Source organism: Haliotis cracherodii, unplaced genomic scaffold (assembly GCF_022045235.1).
Source record: "Haliotis cracherodii isolate W230 unplaced genomic scaffold, xgHalCrac1.p SCAF_3, whole genome shotgun sequence".
In the NCBI taxonomy this organism is placed as follows: Eukaryota; Metazoa; Mollusca; class Gastropoda; order Lepetellida; family Haliotidae; genus Haliotis; species Haliotis cracherodii.
In genome coordinates, this window is record NW_027266286.1 from 7,249,368 (window position 1) to 7,269,912 (window position 20,545).

The following is a 20,545-nucleotide window of genomic DNA, read 5'->3' on the forward strand; positions in this document are numbered from 1 at the left end:
ATGCTTCTGCTTCTCCTCTTCGTTCCCCTAGTGGTCGGGGACTACCCCTTTAGAAATATCTCTCTACCCTGGGACGATAGAGTCAATGACCTCGTAGGTCGTCTCACTCTGGACGAGATCATACTACAAATGTCACGTGGGGGTGAAGGCGCTCAAGCTGGGCCCGCCCCTGCTATACCCCGCCTGGGTATCAAACCATATTCCTGGGATACGGAGTGTCTCCGAGGGGACGTTGGGGCTGGAGACGCAACCTCCTTTCCCCAGGCCATAGGACTTGGAGCCTCATTTAGGTAAGACCACAGGACAAACACATATACAATTACTCTTTTCTGCATAATGTTGCACGATGTAAGTTGGGTAATAATGATAAAAATGATAATCTTACTTCAATGATAAAATCAGGCATTTCTTCTTTTTTTTTTCTTTCTTTTTCTTTTTTTGTGTGTGTGTGGGGGGGGGGGTGGGGGGTACGCACATGCTGTGATATATATGAAATAACTCATTTAGTCATTACGCCTGAATAACTGCACGTTCATTCATTCACGACAAAACTGGGACATGTAACAATAAACTCAAGACGTTATGACAAGAAGGATGGCTATCCCTTTATTGTCAAGCAGTATTCCATCAGACCTAGGCAATGTTTGAGGTATAATCGAACATGCTCCTTCTACGGGGATTTCAATGAGCGTCATAGGACTCCGCTCAAAAGTTGCTTGATGTGGGTTACAGCACTCAAGGCTTCAGAAAAGCTCTCATAAGGTTTATGGAGTGTATGTTTAAAGCTGCACTCAGGAATATTTCAGCCATATGACGGCGGTCTGTAAATAATCGAGTCTGGACCAGACAATCCAGTGATTGACATCATGAGCATCGAACCACACAATTGGGATACGGTGACGTACATCAACCAAGTCAGCGAGCCTGTCAAAACCAAGCCCAGCTTGTAAATCCCTATCTCGACTTGTACCATGTTTTTTTCCTGTTTGTTAAGGTGAACAATTGACTTGCCTTTGCGTGTGTTTGTGACGGAAGCCACGGATTTCCAGTGTACACACACCCTTTTTGCGAACAACTGGTATATAAATACATGATTATGATATAGTCGGAATTGTACAATGGGCTTCTTATGATTATGGTCATTTGCTTTTATTACCTGTATTTGTACAATATGACCCACGTACTATTAATATATGACAATAACACCATTCTACGTTATCAATTATTGCCATGATATTGAAATAAAAACCGGTTTCGTTTCCTGTAGCCCTGATCTGATATTCCGGGTAGCTCAGGCCACGGGTGAGGAGGTGAGGGTCAAGTATAACAACTACACGAGGTACGGGACATATGGCGACCGCAAGGGTATCAGCTGTTTCAGTCCAGTCATCAACATCGCGAGAGACCCGAGGTGGGGCAGGAATCAGGTGAGAGACATTGAAGGGGTTGGAATCAGGTGAGAGACCCGAGGTGGGACAGGAATCAGGTGAGAGACATTGAAGGGGGTAGGAATCAGGTGTGAAACGCCAAAGGGGAAGCGAAAACATCAGCGAGTATCCAAACCGTGACAGAAACTAGGCCATGGACTACCTACAATCAAGCTCGTATACCTGTTGTCTTTTTTTAAACATGGGCAGACTAGGAAAAAAGACATATTGCGTGATCCCATGAATAATGTCAGAGACAGTTTTTAACATTTATTCAACACTTATCTTTGAGGTTATAGTCTATAACGCTTTGCCTAGAGTCAATGCAATGAATGTATAATTTCATAATATCTTTGCAAATGACGGTTCTGTAAAATATATATTAAATCATAATACGTTTGTTCTTTTAAAGTAACATCATCTGTTTGATCTGTGTGACATATATACTTAGACTCTATTGACACTTAGTTTTTGTGGGTAGGGAACTCATGAAAAATACATGGTCTGAATATATAATTCACCATGAACTTTGTTTTCAATTACATTAATATTTAATGACAATGCTAATGGAAAGTCCAATGATCCCCAGAGCAACTATACAATATATGGTAATGAAGCGACAAAACCCTTTCCATATCCAACAGAAATCTCTGCATGATGCAGAGTCGACTAAACGATTCAAAGCATGTGTTCATGAATCACTATCGAAAAGTAATAATACCAGTAAGGCATATGTAAATGTTTTCATAAACTACGTTTGCCTCTAATATATCTATAGAGTACTAGTTCTTTTCATGTATGGAGCCATCTTTCTCAAAGAAGATTGATGCAGGAACGATTATGCTTCAATGTCTGCCATAAAACACATTGTTTCAAGGTGTTTTCGTGGTATCATCTTTAATAACTTTAAGTCTTTCTTTAATATATGACTTCTTTATTCTTTAGTGTTAACATTCTTTCTTTTCTTCACATTCTTTTCTTTTCTTTTCACATAAATGGGTTTCTTTTCTTAAGTACTGTTGGGGCGGTCGGGTAGCCTTATGGTTAAAACGTTCGCCCGTCACTCCGAAGACCGGGGTTCGATTCCCGACATAGGTACATTGTGTGAAGCCCATTTATGGTGTCCCCCGCTGCTGGAATATTGCTGAACACGGCGTAAAACCATGCTCACTCGTTCACTTAATTACTGTTATTTTCAGATTGACTGAAATACAAAATAAATAAACAATAATTACTATTTTGATCAAATGATGAATAAATGCAAATAATTATAGTGACATTATAAATGGATTAACCTAATAAAATTTACTACTTTTTAGTGACATGATATACGTTAACAAACGCTGAAAAACACTTTATAACTAAATTATTGCTCTAAAACATTTAAACACATGTAGATAATGATAAAATAATATATATAACAAAATTCATCAAACTCACCATTGTTCTTAGACTCTAGTATCTTTGAAAAAAATATAATTTCTGAGGCCACCTGGTAAATATTATATGACTCAAAGCAGTTATGGTCTTTGGCATATTAAAATGAATAAACATAAATTTGGAATGGAAAAAAAATGAAATATGAAGTAATACTTGCCAAAAACGAAATATGATTTACATTTTTAATACTTTGATAACAAAACAAAAAGAAATATGATTTTGAACTTTGAAAATAATAACTTAACAATTTTGACCCTTACATCATCATTATTTGATAGTTATTCATAAACTCATGCTCATGAAATCGTCGGAAAATCGTGCAGTCGACTCTACTTGTGGGATTTCTTGTCTCTAATATAAGTATCTAATCTCCAGACAAAATCACAGGCCTCCCCCACAGAATATCAAATGGTCGGTCCCTAAATATAAGCAACAAAACCCTTTCCACAATCATTACTCACAATCCGTGCCAAAAGCATTGCACGATTTCCACTAGATCAGAGGCATGGGGTTACCTCATTGTTTTGTAAGGAGTTATCGTTACCGATTACCTAATATTTCAATCACGTAAATATATATATATATATATATATATATATGGGAATATAAGGAGACTAAGTTGTGTCTAAAGTCTTCCATGAAGTTTCATTTCCCAAATAATTCAGCGGTCTTATAATACTGTTAATCAGGAAATTAACTTAACACCAAATTAATCCGAGTGTCGACACCTGGTCTAAAGTGCATTGTGTTATTATTGCGTGTAGAGCTACCCTTGAACGTTAAAACTAATAAGCTAACGATAATACCCAGACTGTAGTCTTACAATTCCAGGATATGATTTTGGGTCACAGCAGTTCATTTACATAATATCATTTCAAAACTGCGTCACCTTGTTTATGCACAGGACACCCGGAATTTAGCATCCATTTCATGCTCGCATCAATATCATGTGATATCAAGTGATGAGGCTCTATGTTTACAGTTTGCATAAATTTGTTGTCATATACATTTCCCCCTCATTATAAGAACATATGAACAGGAACAAACACTGGGGCATGTGAATAGTTAAAAGCTGTAGCTGGGTGTAATAAAATCGTAGAACAAGTCTTCAATAACCCATGCTTGTCGTAAGAGGCGACTAACGGGATCGGCTGGTCAGACTCGCTTACCTTCTTTATGCATGTCATCGTATTCCAATAGCGTAGATCGATGTTCATGATGTCAATCACTGGGTTGTCTGGTTCAGACTTGTTTATTTACACACTGCATTCATATAGCTGGAAGTTTGCTTAGGACAGCCTTTAACAACTAACAAATAAACACACAAACTAGAAATTTCCACTCAGTGCCATCACAACATAGAATATTCTACATGTTTCTATAACTCTTTATCACAGTCCATGGTGATCCGGGGATTTACACATCACACCATCTTCTAAATATAGTAACTTCCTCACAACTGTTCACATTAAATAGTACTACATTCCTGACAACTAATCACCGTCCAAACACAATGCAATGAGCTTCTATCGAACCTCAACAGAAACAATGTAATACGGTTCCAATCATTGTTTAACAATAACATTAACTGCCATATTCCAGGTTTAACAAGGGCAAAATAAAGGGAAAAACATATGAATTGACAGTCACAATTTTATTTATAATCATAGGGGATAAATACCTAATCGTGAATCCACTTTAAAAAGGAAACAGGGAGAACCTGTCCTCCGCAGATACATCAGAAGCATGTTGTCATGAGATTCCATCCTTATAAGCATAGTCACCGTAAAAGGTGACTATGCTTGTCGTAAAAGGCGACTAACGGGATTGGGTGGTCAGGCTCGCTGACTTGGTTGATGCATGTCATCGATCCCAATTGCGTGGATCGATGCTCATGTTGTCAATCACTGGATTGTCTGGTCAAGACTCGATTATTTACCGACCGCCGTCATATAGCTGGAATATTGCTGAGTGCGGCGTTAAACAACAAACCAAACAACCAACCATCCATACCATGTCAATTGAGACTAATTATAGACACTTTTATGCACAGGTAGAAATAGACGTGATTAATGTTTCTGCACAGGAAACGTATGGAGAAGATCCATACCTGTCAGGAGTCTTTGCTTCAAATTTCGTGAAGGGTCTTCAGGGAAGTGATCCCCGCTACGTCAGAGCCAACGCCGGCTGCAAGCACTTTGATGTCTATGGTGGTCCCGAAAATATACCGGTTTCACGGTTCATTTTTAATGCAAAGGTAACGTGGGATTAAGGTCAGGAATGAGAACAATAAATTGAAATGTACATTTAACTGTTAAAAAATACACTGACGAATAATTTATTTTTCTGAGATTGAATATACATGAACATGTTTTCATTGTTTTGTCCGGGCATTATTTTGATTTTTTTCAGAGGTCAGTTTCTGTAATTTTCTTTTAGCCTAAACGTATATTGGATAATATCAAAGAACCGGGAATTTCCCACAGAACCTTGATGAGTATTTTATGTCATGTATTTTTTTTTTTGTATTTGGCTTCAAAGTGAGGGTAGATGAGGAGGGACATATTTGTCCCTGTGGCATCCGGGGGGTAATGCGAATATGTAAATAAGTGTTTAATGAAAACTTGAGAGTAAAAAGTAGCGTTAATGTATTGTCCGACATTGCCGATCATCACGATCGTGGTAAGAAGGGGAGAGAATAGAAAATTGTTCCATGCGGGGATTAACCCATGAAAAGTAGTTCCGGTCAAAATTTATGTAAACTATGTAAACGTTACTTTTGAAGTTTTTTGAAAAATCTCTTAAACTTCAATATAAGAATTTAGAGAAAAATATATTCAAGCACATAGATTGGGTTAGATCTAATGAAGGGTCTCCTGCCTGACGTTGGTAGTCCATTACCAACATTCATATAGTCTCAGAATATAATTATTCATTGCTTCATGCAAAATGCATATGCTGTTAAAAGGTGTCTGAGGCCGACTGGCACACAGCGTTCCTCCCAGCATTCCGCTTCTGTGTCATGGCCGGCACCTACAGTATCATGTGCAGCTTCAATAGGTGAGTAATAACATTAAAGAGAGCACGGAAACAAGAAGTATGTTTCAACATTTGCTTTCAGTCTATGTTTAGCATATATGTAGGCGCGCCCATGCAGCATTTTCAGCTATCTGGGTTAAATGCCTTTCATCATGCTCTCAATTTCTTGTCCAGATTATATATAAACCCAACTTTTATTCACATAATGATGCTATTGTTACTTGTGTTAAGATGATTCTGTTAAGGCAATGTCCCATTTGTTCTCAACGTGCAGTGAAGCTCCATTGCTGCTTCTGAATCCGGACATTGTTATGATCTGTCTTCAGCAAGAAGTAATGACACAGTATCATAAATGCTGTAGGTCGGGATATTGTGACTGAATAATATGCTAACTTCACACATTCTGTCAGACTCTTCCGTATTTGCAGCTGTTCATACGTTTATTTTTCAAGTGCTGAGAGGGGTAAACGAATATGATGATGAGGCAGTTGTTTTAAAAGGTAGCTGTTGAATTTGTAGCTGGATACATTTCAAAGTATGGTTTTTGTGTCGATTCAACCTCCATGGAATTGGCATTTGTGCACAGTTTGGTCTTTGTCCAAATGGACAATCCTTTTCAAAGAAAACGCGGGAAAATGGTCTTCATCTTGGACACTGATTCAAATACTCCCCGGACAGTAACACATTATTTCATTGACTTCTAGGCCAGCTGGTATCATCAAATAAAGTGATATTATCATGTTGACATTTGATTCAATTATTTTTTAAGAATCAACGGAGTTCCAGCATGTGCCAACCAGAAGCTTCTGATGGATATTCTGAGAACCGAATGGGGTTTCAAAGGTTATGTGGTCAGTGACGAAGGTGCTGTTGAAATCATAGCGAATCAACACTACTTCAATAACACTGTCGACGCAGCCGCATCCTGTGTGAAGGCTGGATTGAACCTCGAATTGACCTATCACGACGATCATCCAGTCTTCTTTGCAATTGGTAAGTAGTGTCGATGTTGAAAACACAATTGTCTTCCGAACATGACCACAATATGTATTTTCTGATTGTTACCGAAAAAGCACGCTTCATGTCCATTTTATTCAACAGTGGTATTTTGTACATTGAGTAACAAACGTTATAACAAAATGATGGGAAATGAATGTTTGCTTAGGCAGTTTTTGGCGCCACAGCTTTTGAGCCCATGGCCATCGTTAAATCATGCAATCTGATGCACATAGAAATAAATCTTAAATGTCAATAGATTATGATATAAATAACCTTCAGGTGTTGATAAGAGTTGAAGTAGCAATCAGATATCACAAGGCGTAGACAGTTGTTACAATGTAAAAAATAACCTGTTGCCAGTCAAACGTATCCAATTACAATGGTACTGAGTAATTACACATAAGCATGAATTATCTACCCGTCTGTAGATAGGGTTTACCAACAGAGCTGAGGTTGCTTTGGCTAGTGTATATATCCGAACCCTATTGCCCGTACGTGGCCCATGTACAGCCTATGTTGTTCTCCAAAATAAGAAAATAAAAAGTGGAGATATTTGACTTGACCTGTGAAGATGCGGGTTTGAATTTGGCCTCAGCAACCAAAGTGAGTGAGTAAGTGAGTATGGTTTAACGCCGCTTTTAGCAATATTCAGCTTCACACTTTGTACCCATTTCGGGAATCGAACCTGGGTCTTCGGAGTGACGAGCGAACACTTTAACCACGAGGCTACCCGACCGCCCTTCAGCAATCAAAGAGTGTCGTAGGAGGTGACTGACGGGATCAGGTGATCAGGTTCGCTGTCGATGGTAGATGCATGTCATCGAATCTCGATTGTATAGATTCATGTTCAGGATTTCAATCGCTGGTGTGTCTGATCCAGATTCTTTTATTTATAGACTGCTGCCATATAGCTGGAATATATCTGAGTGCGGCGTTAAACAATATCCAAACAAACATGACACATTACTCTGCACATTGATCCAAACAATTGTTTATGACCACAACAGACACATTGTTGCAAACATCAAGGCATGCAAGGACACCACGGTAAACTACGGTTATAACGAACACGCTTATAACGAGCTGACGGATATAACGAACTTACTTTTTTGGTCACGACTATTTGCTGTAGTTCTGCTGTATATATGCTTATAACGAACTACGGTTATAACGAACTAAAATAAGTAGTCCCCTTGAGTTCGTTATAACCGTACTTTACTGTACATGTATTTCAGAGGATGCTGTAAAACAAGGCAAGCTGACCGAAGACGAGGTCAGGACCAGAGTTAAGGAGCTTTTCAGTGTCAGAATGAGGCTTGGAGAGTTCGACCCACCGGAAATACACGAAACTAAACATGTCGGTAGTTCAGAGTATGGCTCACAGGAACCTGTCTGTTGAGGCAGCAATGAAGACATTTGTGTTGCTGAAAAACCAAAACGTCCTTCCCTTAAATCCATCAAGCTACAAGAATGTGTCGGTAGGTACATGCGTTAGGAAAAGATGTTTGCAGCGTACAACTCACAACACAAACTGTCAACGCCACAGAATAATATGTGTCCAATATCTGATGAAGCAGATAGAACGTAACCAGCAAAACTGAGATGAAAATAGTGTTAATGGGTCACTTACAGTCAGTCATGATCCAGCTGTCCGCCATATCCTGTCGTACTTCTACATTTTGGAAAACATGCCAAGATTGCAGTTTGCAGATGATGATGCATTATGATACTGGCAGAGTCCAGTACATAACAATAAATCCTTGTTGAACAGGTTGTCGGACCAATGGCCAACTGTTCGGAGATTATGCTCCCACCATGAACCTCGAATACACCACCAACCCATTGCAAGGCATACAGTATCTCTGGTCTACAGTGAGGTATGGGGCAGGCTGCACGGACAACAACTGCACTCAGTATAACTCCCAGGAAGTCCAGACAGCAGCAAGTGGCTCTGATCTCATTTTCGTTTGTCTGGGAACAGGTGAGCTTATATACTGTTCGGAGAACCTAAACTGGTCTTTCTTTATTGCTAGGGACCCTTGTCTATAACTCTTCGCTATAGTTGACTTTAAAAATGTAGTGACAATAAAATAAGAACTAAGTACGTTTTCAAAAGTCAGCGTTTTTAAGGTGTAACATTTTGCCTGTTCTGCAAAGATATATATGAATTGTGTTTCCAGTCACTGGTGTATAACGTTAAGTTGACACAATGTTCTGAATCATAAACAAAAGTTCAAAATATTTTGCTCGATTTTACAGAACATTATATTGCCACATTTTGTTTTAATATCAAACACTTATTTAATGTATTTACTCAGAAAATAGTCCTCTCTACCCTGGTCAGATTCGGAATTAGTTGGAGATTCAAACATGGTTTATTCTATTGTAAACTGGATAAAACGTTGTAATCGATGCTCCATGATATTCCATTCAGGTCAGGAATTAGAATCTGAAGGCAACGACAGGGCCAACCTGGACCTCCCAGGGCTACAGCTACAGCTGCTTCAGGATGCTGTCACCTTCGGTCAGGGTAGGTGGAGGCAGGACATGTCAGTCGAAACTGAGACATGTAGGATATCACTGAATGTCATCATATGATCAGTGTTATTTCTCTGTACTTCTTTCTACTGCAAAACCAACTACCATTACTCCCACGATATTCACTTTCACAATCTACTGCCGCCAGGATTGGGTATCATTACCTCTTTCCAACCAGCTTCTGGTTACAAGGTCACCTTTCTTCTGTTCAATGGTGGGTTCCTCAACATCACATTGGTTGCTGCAAGTCCAAACATCTAATTTATCATGAAGCTATTTTGCCAAGACACACGCAACAATGGAGGCATTGCATGGAATACATTTCGTGGAGGGAACAAAATAGAAAAATCAGCCGCAAAAGTATGTTTAATATACTTGTCAAAGTTACAATGTTGTACTATTTATCTACTCTTTCCAGCATCTGGTGCCAAGATCATCCTCCTTCTATTCAACGCGGGGCCGCTCAACATTACATGGGCTGTTGAGAGTCCCAATGTTCAGGTTATCATGGAACTATTTTTCCCAGCACAAGCAACAGGCGAGGCACTGCGGCGAGTACTATTGGCGGAGGGACCGAACTCAGTTCCTGCTGGAAGACTTCCGGTTACATGGCCATTGTATATCAATTCCGTATGTTGACAAAATCATGTATGGTTACACTATTTTCGATTGCTTATATGTATGAATGGCAGGCGGTATCGGTAGATCATGACATGTTAACCCTTCGCACAAACACCTGCTGTCATCACTGATGTTCAGTGATCCATTATATAATGTTCACCACTATAACACCGAATGGAAGCTGTTTCGCAGTTAATCGAGAGCTAAATATACTATTCGAGCTGTCGCATTTTTCAATATTTATTTAAAATTTAACCACGTCAAAGCTGAAATTATTTCTTTTGCTTTGTAAATATATTGGATTCCGTAAAACCTATTGCGCATGTAACCTAAGTATTTCGTGATACAGTTGGTGGTTGATACGATTTTGGACCGCGGGTAAAGAGTTTAATACTGCCAGGATCAAACATACTTGAATCATACACATGAAGAGTAATATGTTTTACAGAACAAACTTTAATGCAGTGATTGTCAAACATATATGGACATCCCAGTCATCTTATTTCCCTTTAGCCGGACATGTCGTCCTGAACTACATGCATGAGCTACATATACTTATGAATCATAATATGTTTCTATAACAAACTTTAATGGAGTAATAGTCAAACATGCATGGACATCGCAGTCATTTCACAACTGTCACCTTAGTACATGTAGTTGTGCTATCTGAGTACATTTTTTCACAAGTTACCTCAGATGACGGACTACTCAATGAACGGACGCACATACCGGTACGCCACGTATCCAGTTCTCTTCCCTTTCGGCTACGGTCTGTCCTACACCAGTTTCTCCTATGACCTTTTGGAGTGTCCCACTCAGGTGACGGCTGGGGACAACATCACTTGTTCTGTCTCACTAACCAATCGAGGGTCTTTTGATGCCGATGAGGTATGTACTTATGAAAGTAGACACCTTCACCATTAAACCTCTGATGACATATTTCTTACATAGTAGGCACGACAGTCAACACGACTCTTGGCCTGTTAGACTACTTCATTACCAGGATGCCAGTTTTCATAGTAGTTTGAACAATAAGCAACCCTTCTGCACAGCAAAGAAGGAGAGTGAGATTAATACATTTATCACACAGACGGTTTGCTTTAGTGCCACAGTGCCTTCTGAGTGAGTGAGTGAGTGAGTTGGGTTTAACGAAGACCGAAATGATGCAGGTCTTGGACGTTTAACACTTCGGTGAAACCCCACGGATATGGTGCTGACAAACCTAGAAACATAATCGGGGCGAACCGGGATTCGAACCCACAATCATAGGTTTCTGGCGTTCCCAAGGGACGCAACTCTGCACAGCGAATCGCGGCGCCTTAGACGACTGGGCCACCCGTGCCCCCCTGTATTATGAAGAACTTGGTACCATGAACCAATAAATATGCAAAAGAGTTCACTTAGCAGGAACTATAGTCAGAGGTCCTATACATGAATGCAATAACCACTTGCTGAAAAACGAAATATTTCGTTATACTCATTCGATTTCCTGAAAAACGAATAACGAAGCATTTCATCTTTCGTTGACTTTCAAACGTCCCGAATAACCAAATATCATTGATCGATGACGATTTACACGTATGTATACCAGTCTCCCAACATGGAGAAAGGTGTATATATTCACTTAACAACCAATCCGGCAATAATTTGTTGCAAGATGGAGAACATCTCAGCAATGTTTCCCTTCTTGAATAATATACAACCTATCTAATAATGAGAAAAGTTTGTCGTAGTATTGTCTGACAATATTGGGAACGTCACCTCAGAAACTAAATCATGGCAAACATTTTGAGAGACGAATAACAAATACTTTTGCTGTCAGTTAAAGCCTTTCCCATTCCTGAATGACGGATAATGGACTCATTTATCTGTTTTACGAATCTTGAATGACGAAAAATAAACAATGAACTATCTTCTTCTTGTCATAAATTAGGCGGTTCGAGCAGGCGTTGTAGTATTCCTGGGTGATTTCTAGTTTCTAAGTGAATGAAAATGCAGCTTGAACCTAATACAGCCTTTGAGGCTTACCCTAAAAAAATATTCGTAATATTATATCAAGACCGATTGTTAAGGAAATATGTCTGTACGTATGGGAAGAGAATTTCTTACTTCAGGTCATCCAGGCGTATATATCCTGGGCTGTGGTCCCTGTGGTGGTTCCACAGCTTCAGCTGGTGGCCTTCAACAGGGTGTTTGCACCGCTGGGAATACACTGGAACTTCACCATCTCGGCAGAAGCCATGGTAGTGTGGACTGACGAGGATGGATGGATTGTTGAGCCAAGTGAGCTTCTTCCAGTTTGTAACTGATTATGATTCATAACAAATTAGATACCTAATGTTGTTTTACACACTAACACTGATATCGCACAAGGTCAGTTAATAATCGAATCTAGATTTATAAGTTAATAACAGGATCAAAATTGCGCTTTGCCATGGAAAGATGTCACAAAGTCATCTGTCCTCGCTTGTTTCGATAAATACCCATTCGCTTCCGTGGCTTCTTTTTGGAGGTAAGGTCACCATCGCCACCTACCTTATCACAAACGCAGCATATAGTTTCTCTTATCCTTTCAGAGACATTTGAGTTTATGGCTATAAGTTGTGTTGTGGCATTCATGCTGGACACACACGAAGCTGTGGCAGTAAAAGAGTCCTGTATATTTATCTAAATAGAATGGGATTCCCTCCCTCATCAAGCTGGCATGCCGTGATATAACTGAAATAGTGTCCAAAAACGGCATTCAACTGATCTCGTTCACTCACCCTTCGTGTTGCAGGAAACAAGAAAGTGATGCCTTGATATGGCAGTAGGTTTAGACAATTTTGTCCACATCATTCAACCTCTTGATACAGTCATGTGTTTCCAATTTCAAAATAGCCATCAAACGTGGACGTCATGATTCAACTATTTTTCATTGTTCGTTTCAGCCGTCGTGTCATTATGGGTAGGAGGTCAGCAGCCCAACGCCAAACCAGCTATTGAATCTAATGTCATTTCAGTCCGATTCACGATTAATGGACAAAAAGTTCTTGGCCCATATTGAGTAAGGCTTCTTCTTGACTGTCTTTTTTATTTCGTTTTAGTTACTGCTCATAGGTATAGTGGCGCGCATGCGTGATTGAGACAGGTCGGCGTTTCTGGTTGTGGGCAAGCTTTGTGAATATTATTACAATACACAAAGTTTGACGTTATGCAGATCATACAAACATTAAATATGTGTATCGATTGACATTTGGCGAGCAAGAACAGGAACCTTCACCCAAACTAGTGGTGTGAAACAGAGAGGCAAAGTCTTGCCTTCCTCCACATCTTAAAAATGGACGCCATTGATTGACCTGTCTTACTGAAAAGTAGTCTGTACAACGTTATTGCAAACTATATGGTCTTCAGGTCTTACGGTTACATCATGGTTGAAGTGAATTTATCCCACATTGATTCCGCCACCATCCCTCTGTGATGCTTTTGAAGCTTTTTGTGTCAGCAAAGTGTCTTGATCTGTTACAAGTCCTTTGTTTACAATGACAACAGGAGCCACCGCCTCAACCACCTCTGTGGAAGGACATGTGATGATGTATTTGCACGAACTACTCAACTATAATCTGCGAAACCCATAGCAGACAGAAGTTTAACTCTACAAGCAAGCTATGTTTGTCAATATATTATATGACAAATGTTCATAATATTTAGAGCAAAAATATGATAAAACTAATTACGACTGATCATAGCAATGTATGTGATCATATACAATTCTAATATTTTTTCATAAGATAATGTAATATTGTATTTGTATGTGTAGGTATTGTGCATATTTTAACTCTGTGTATTTATTTTCACAGTGCCTCTTTTCATTTAATTCTGCTGAATTAAACAACTGTCATCTATAAATCAACCTGCGTTTGTGGATTCATTCACCAACCCATTCCGGTTACACGTACAGATACTGTTATTATGTTCTGGAATAGAACCTGGTCCTGAGACAGTGGAGCTAAACAAGGGCAGTCAACGCCAATAGGTTTGACAGATATTGATAAATCTGACTGTTGTCTGAAATAAAGTTGGTTTCTACTAAAGTTGATACGGTTCAGATTGATTTGTCTTCCAAATGATCAATTATGATTGCAAGGCTGACTTCACTTGCAACAACGGTTACTGATTTGAACTCAAAATGTGATCATATGGAGACAAAATACATCCCTGAGAAAAGAAATGGAAACACTCACTACGAAACTGGACTACCTTGAAAATCCAAGTCGACAAAACAATCTCTTTGTTCCACGGTATTCCGAAAACCTGGAAAGATTGTGAAGATTGTGTGCGAGAAATTCTGAAAAAAACACTATGGAAATTGATACTGAAGAGGTTATTGAAAGAGCTCATCGTGTTAACTGGGGTAAATCAATTACTGTCAAATTTCTTGATTTTAATGTCGAATCAGCTGTACTTGGCAAAACAAAACTCCTGAAAGACACTGGCTATTCGGTATCCGAGGACTTTTCCTATGCTGTCTGGCAGATACACAAACACCTCAAAGTGCTGATGGATGAGGCTAGAGAACGTGGTGAGAGGTGTCGATTGCGATTTCATAAACTTTTATTTAAAAGTGGGAAAACTATTACATATGATCTGGAAACAAACTCCCTTGTACAGCTCGCGAAAACACAACCGGGTGCACATGGACTGACCGAGAGGCGGGAAGACGACTCACTGCACGATACTTCTGGGAGCTTAGAGGATGGCCGGGTTCCGCATGGATGTCTTTCGTTCATGTCATGGAATGTGCAAGGTTTGTGGAATAAACTTAAGAACTCTAGCTTTGTCATTTTTTTGGCGAAAAATATGATTTATTTGCATATCTAGAAACTTGGAAAAATTGTTCAAAGGAAACTTAGAAAGTTCGTTTCAACAGTACTCAGTGTTTTTGAACAAGCGTGAGTACAACAATAGAGGCGTCGTGGCTATCATAGAGGGAGAAATTAACCAATGTTAGAAAACACATGAACACTTCATTTAGTGACCATATGTTTTGTTAATCATACATAGGTTATTCAATATGGGTGTCACAGCGTCCACATTGAAAATCAGATTCAGACCTCGTGAATGAAATAACATGTCATTATTTGTGAGATGAAGCATGTGAAGTTTCCGCTTCATTGGTCCTGTGGTTTCCAGAGAGATGATTTTTACAGAGAGGATAGTCAGTGCTGTCTTTGTGTCGTCCCCACATTATGCTTCTGCTTCTCGTTTTCGTTCCCCTAGTGTTGGGGGATTACCCCATTAGAAATATCACTCTACACTGGGAGGACAGTGTCAACGATCTCGTAGGTCGTGTCATCCTGGACGAGATCATACCATAAATGTCGCGTGGGGGTGAAGGCTCTAACGCTGGGCCCGCCCCTGCTATACCACGCCTTGGTATCAAACCATATTCCTGGGATAAAGAGTGTCTCTGGGGGACGTTGGGAGTGGAGACGCAACCTCCTTCCCCCAAACATCATTGTCTGTAACAACTGAAACTATTTGCATCGCATGGATTTGTAACGTTTTGTGAAATGACTGGCAAAACTGGTCAATTTTGGCAATATACTTTGCTCAAGACTGTATGTCAAGATAGATGACTCCGGTGCCTATATTTCACAACTCTTGAGGTACAATCGAACCAGCTCTTTCTACGAAGAGAGTTTTTAAAAGTTATTTGACAATGGTTACAGCATTCAATGACTCAGTAAAGCCTTTCATAAGGTTTGTGGAAGACATCTATAGACTTAACACATCAGTGACAAAAAATATGTCCGATGCAAATCCCTATTTTGACATGTACCATGTGTTCAGGTAAACAACTCACTATGTGATTGTGACGGATGCCACTGGTGGGCCAAGGAATGCTCAATCGTTTGCGAACACCTGGTATCATAATTTTTTTATAGTAATTAATAAATACATGCTAATGATATAGTCGCTATCGTTCATGGGCTTCTTAAGATTATGGAAATGTGTTTTTCCGCTTTTATTACCTGTATGAGTACAACATGACGCAGGTAGAATTGAAATTTATTGTTCAATATTACCATTCTTCGCTGTCATTGATTGTCCTGATATCACCAATGAATTGCTTTTACAGTAAATATACATCTGCACTTACCTCGATTTCGTAGAAATAGACGTGATTAATGTTTCTGCACAGGGATCATATGGAGAGGATCCACACCTGACAGGAGTCTTTGCTTCAAATTACGTGAAGGGTCTCCATGGAAGCGACCTCCCCCCCCCCTCCTACGTCAGAGCCAACGCCGGCTGCAAGCACTTCAATGTCCATGGTGGCCCCAAGAACATACCGGTTTCGCGGTTCAGTTTTGATGCGAAGGTACATTGAGATCAAAGACGGGTACGAGAACACGCTTCCCAAGAACAGTAAATGAAAGTTTACATATAGCTGCTTCACAAGAACAGTAAATGGAAGTTTACATTTAACTGCGGCCCAAGAACAATAAATGTAAGTTCACAACAGTTACAAATAAGTGACATTCCCGAAAATTCATACCTTTGTTTTTTCTGACACTGAGTACACATGAACATGTTTCATCGTTTTGTCCCGGTATAATGGTATATTCAGGCACATAGATTGTGGTACATGTATATCTGATAAAGTGTCTCCTCGCATGACCTTGGTAGTCCAATACTAACATTCATATTGTCTTAGAATAGATGCCAAATGCATATGTTGTTAAAAGGTGACTGAGACAGACTAGCAAACAACGTTCCTCCCAGCATTCCGCTTCTGTGTCCTGGACGGTACCTACAGTAATATGTGCAACTTCAATAGGCGAGTAACTGCATTAAACTAGCATAGGAACGATTCTGTTTAAACAATGTTATTGTATGGCTTTTAGCAACAAATCCGCACCACCACTTCTCTCCCTCTATCACTCAAGCAAAACGTCCTTCTATAAAATAGCGTGACAATAATATATATTGCACTTGGAATCAAATGTCTTATATATAGATCTTGTCATAGATCTCATGATCTGATATATACACTTGCACATAAATGTTTTAATCCTTTCAAATGTTGATGAGGAGTGGCTAATACATCCCTGCTGTTATTGCTATAAAAAGCACCGTAACTTCACTATGACCTTCTCGAAATGAGAATTGCAAATATTCAGGGACGTCAATGCAACATTTTCAGCTCTCCGGGTTGAATGCCTAGAAATGCTACATGTCTTCCGTTGTGATCTCAAATTCTTGTTCAGATTATAAATAAAACCAACTATTTTACAACTAATGATGTCATCGTTGCTTGTGTTAAGTAGATTATAGGCGATTCTCTGGTGGCAACGTCTTTGTTAAGATGTATATTCAGTCGTCAGCAAAACGAAATGAGACATAGAGCTGCACTGACTCAATGGCAGCTGTTGAATCTGGAAATATTGTAGCTGGATACAGTTTTGTAACTCAAGGTATGGTGTCATATTATGTATGAAGCGCGAAGAAAGTCTTCATCTTGGACACTGTGGTCCTTGAAACAATAGTCCCCACTGTGTGCACTCACTGCGATGCAAATACTCCCCAGACAGTAACAAATTATTCGTTGAAATCACAGGCTAGCTACTGTCATCATCAAATAAAGTGACATTATCATGTTGACATTTGATTTGATATCTAACACTTATTTACATGTATTTACTCCGAAAACCTGGTCAGATTAAGAATTAGTTGGAGCTTCGAATATTATTTATTCCATGTTAAACGGGATAGAAAGTTGTTATCGATGCTCCATGATATTCCATTCAGGTCAGGAATTAGAATTTGAAGGCAACGACAAGGCCATCCTGGACCTCCCAGGGCTACAGCAGCAGCTGCTGCAGGAAGCTGTCATCTTCGGCTGGGGTAGATGGCGGCAGGACATTTCAGCGAAACTGGGACATTCGGTATATCACTGAAAGTCATAACATGATCAGTGTTATTTCTCTGTAATAATTCCTACGGCAATAATATCAAATAACATTACTCCCACTATGTTCGCTTTAGGAATCAACTGCCGCCGTGACAAGGTATCATTACGTCTTTCGAACCTGTTTCTGGTTCCAAGGTCTTCACCCTGTTGAGTGTCCCAATATTCAGGTTATCCTCGAACTATTTTTCCCAGCAATATCAACAGGCGAGGCACTGCGGTGAGTACTATTGACGGAGGAACCGAACTCAGATCCTGCCGGGAGACTTCCGGTTACTTTGACATTGTATATAAATTTCCTAGGTTAACATGTTTAACTCAATACAATGTATGTTACACTGTTCTCGATTGTTTTACTGAATGAATGGCGGGCGCTATCGGTAGAACATGACATGCTTACCCTTCACACAACATCTGCTGTAATCACTGATCACTCATCCATTCATATATATACTGTTCACCACTATTACGCACATTGGAATCTGATTCGCAGTTAATCGAGAGCTGAATATATTATTCTTAGCTGTCGCATTTTTCAATATTTATTTAAAATTTAACCATATTATTCTTTGGCCAAGAACTGTATACTCCATAAGCTATTGCGCTGCAACGTATTTGGTGATACAGAATGATATAGGACTGCGGGTAAATAGTTAAATACTGCCAGGATCAAACATACTTGAAACATACATATGAATTGTAATATGTTTCTATAACAAACTTTAATGGAGTAATAGTCAAACATGCATGGACATCGCAGTCATCTCACAACTGTCACCTTAGTACATGTAGTTGTCACTGAGCAGGAACTACAGTCAGAGGTTCTATACATGGATGCAATAACCACTTGCTCAAAAACGAAATATTTTTCGTTTTACACATTTGATTTACTGAATAACGAATAACGAAGCATTTCATCTTCCTTTGCCTTTCAAACGTCCTGAATAACCAAGAACTATTTCATTTATCGTCTTCTGTCGTCTCCCAACATACAGTGAGTGACTGAGTGAGTGAGTGAGTATGGTTTTACGCCGCTTTTAGCAATATTCCGGCGGGGGACACCAGAAATGGGCTTCACACATCTCAACATATAGGACCTGTGAAGATCCGGGGTAGATTAGGTCTGCAGCTACCTTGCTTGCCGTAAAACACGACTATGCTTGTCGTAAGAGGCGACTAACAGGATCGGCTGGTCAGACTCACTGACTTGGTTGAAGCATGTCATTGATCCCAATTGCGTAGATCGATGCTCATGATATCAATCACTGAATTGTCTGGTCCAGACTCGATTATTTACAGACCGCCGTCATATAGCGAGAATATTGCAGAGTACGGCGTAAAACAACAAACCAACCAACCAAACAACATAGAGAAAAGTGTATATATTCACTCAATAACCTATTCGGCATTCGAAGTAGAAGATCATTTGTTGCAATATGGACAAAGATTTACATGCTACTCAATATTGAGACAAAAGGTTCTTAGTGTTTGTCGTAGCAATGTCTGACGCCATTGGGAACATCACCTGAGAAATTAAACTACTTCCTGGTAAACTTTTTGATAGACAAATAACATGTTTTTGCTGTCTGTTAAAGGCCTCTCCCACACCTGGATGACGGATAATGGACTCATTTATTTTTTTTACGAATCTTGAAGGTCGAATAACAAACAACGAACTTACTTTTAGTTGTTGTAGATTAGGCGGTTCGCTCATGCATTGTATTCCTAGGCATTGTGTACCTGTGAAGATCCGGGGTTGACCATACACGTTTAATGCTGAAGAAATATATATTGACCTCCAACGTTTGGGCGTGAGAGCTAACGAACTATCACTTATCATTGTAGGATTCGAAGCTACAGAACCCATCCTCGCAACAGCAAGATAGGGTACATGTCAAGGGATCACACATGACACTACAGCATAAATAGTTTGTATTGTAGTACCTGCTTTCAAACCAGTTTTTCGCAGAGAGCAGCAATTACCGGTGTCAAATTCCAAAGCTTTGTTTGTTTGGTTTCTTGTTTAATTCCGCACTCAACAATATTGAAGCTACATGACGGCGGTCAGTAAATAATCGATTCTGGACCAGAAAAATCTAGTGCTGGACATCATGATCATCGATCTACGCACTCAACCAAACCAGCGCCACCGAACCTGGCCACCCCGTTAGTGGCCTCTCACAACAGGCATGGGCTGCTAAATATCAATTCTAACCTGGATTTTCACGTGTTTAAATACCATACATATCCTTGCGTGCATCTATAAATAAATAGGTCACCTCAATCCTGTGCTTGACATCATGAACATCCATCTACGCAATTGAGATGCGATGACATGCAACAGCCAAGTCACCGGGCCTGACAACACGATCCCGTTAGGGGTCTCTTACGACAGACATTGGTTGCTGAAAACCAATTCGAACCCGGAATCTTCACGGGACGAGAAACCAGTTGATGTGATGGGGGACTTGTTTGGTCTCATGGAATTCCCCAATGTCCTTCACTACAAAATGATTAAGTTCTAACC

At 39.6% G+C, this 20,545-nt stretch overlaps 1 pseudogene; it reads left to right on the forward strand.

The window, feature by feature from the left end:
- LOC139474397 (uncharacterized) lies at positions 1–13,110 on the forward strand (annotated as a pseudogene).
- The last annotated feature ends 7,435 nt before the right edge of the window (positions 13,111–20,545 follow it).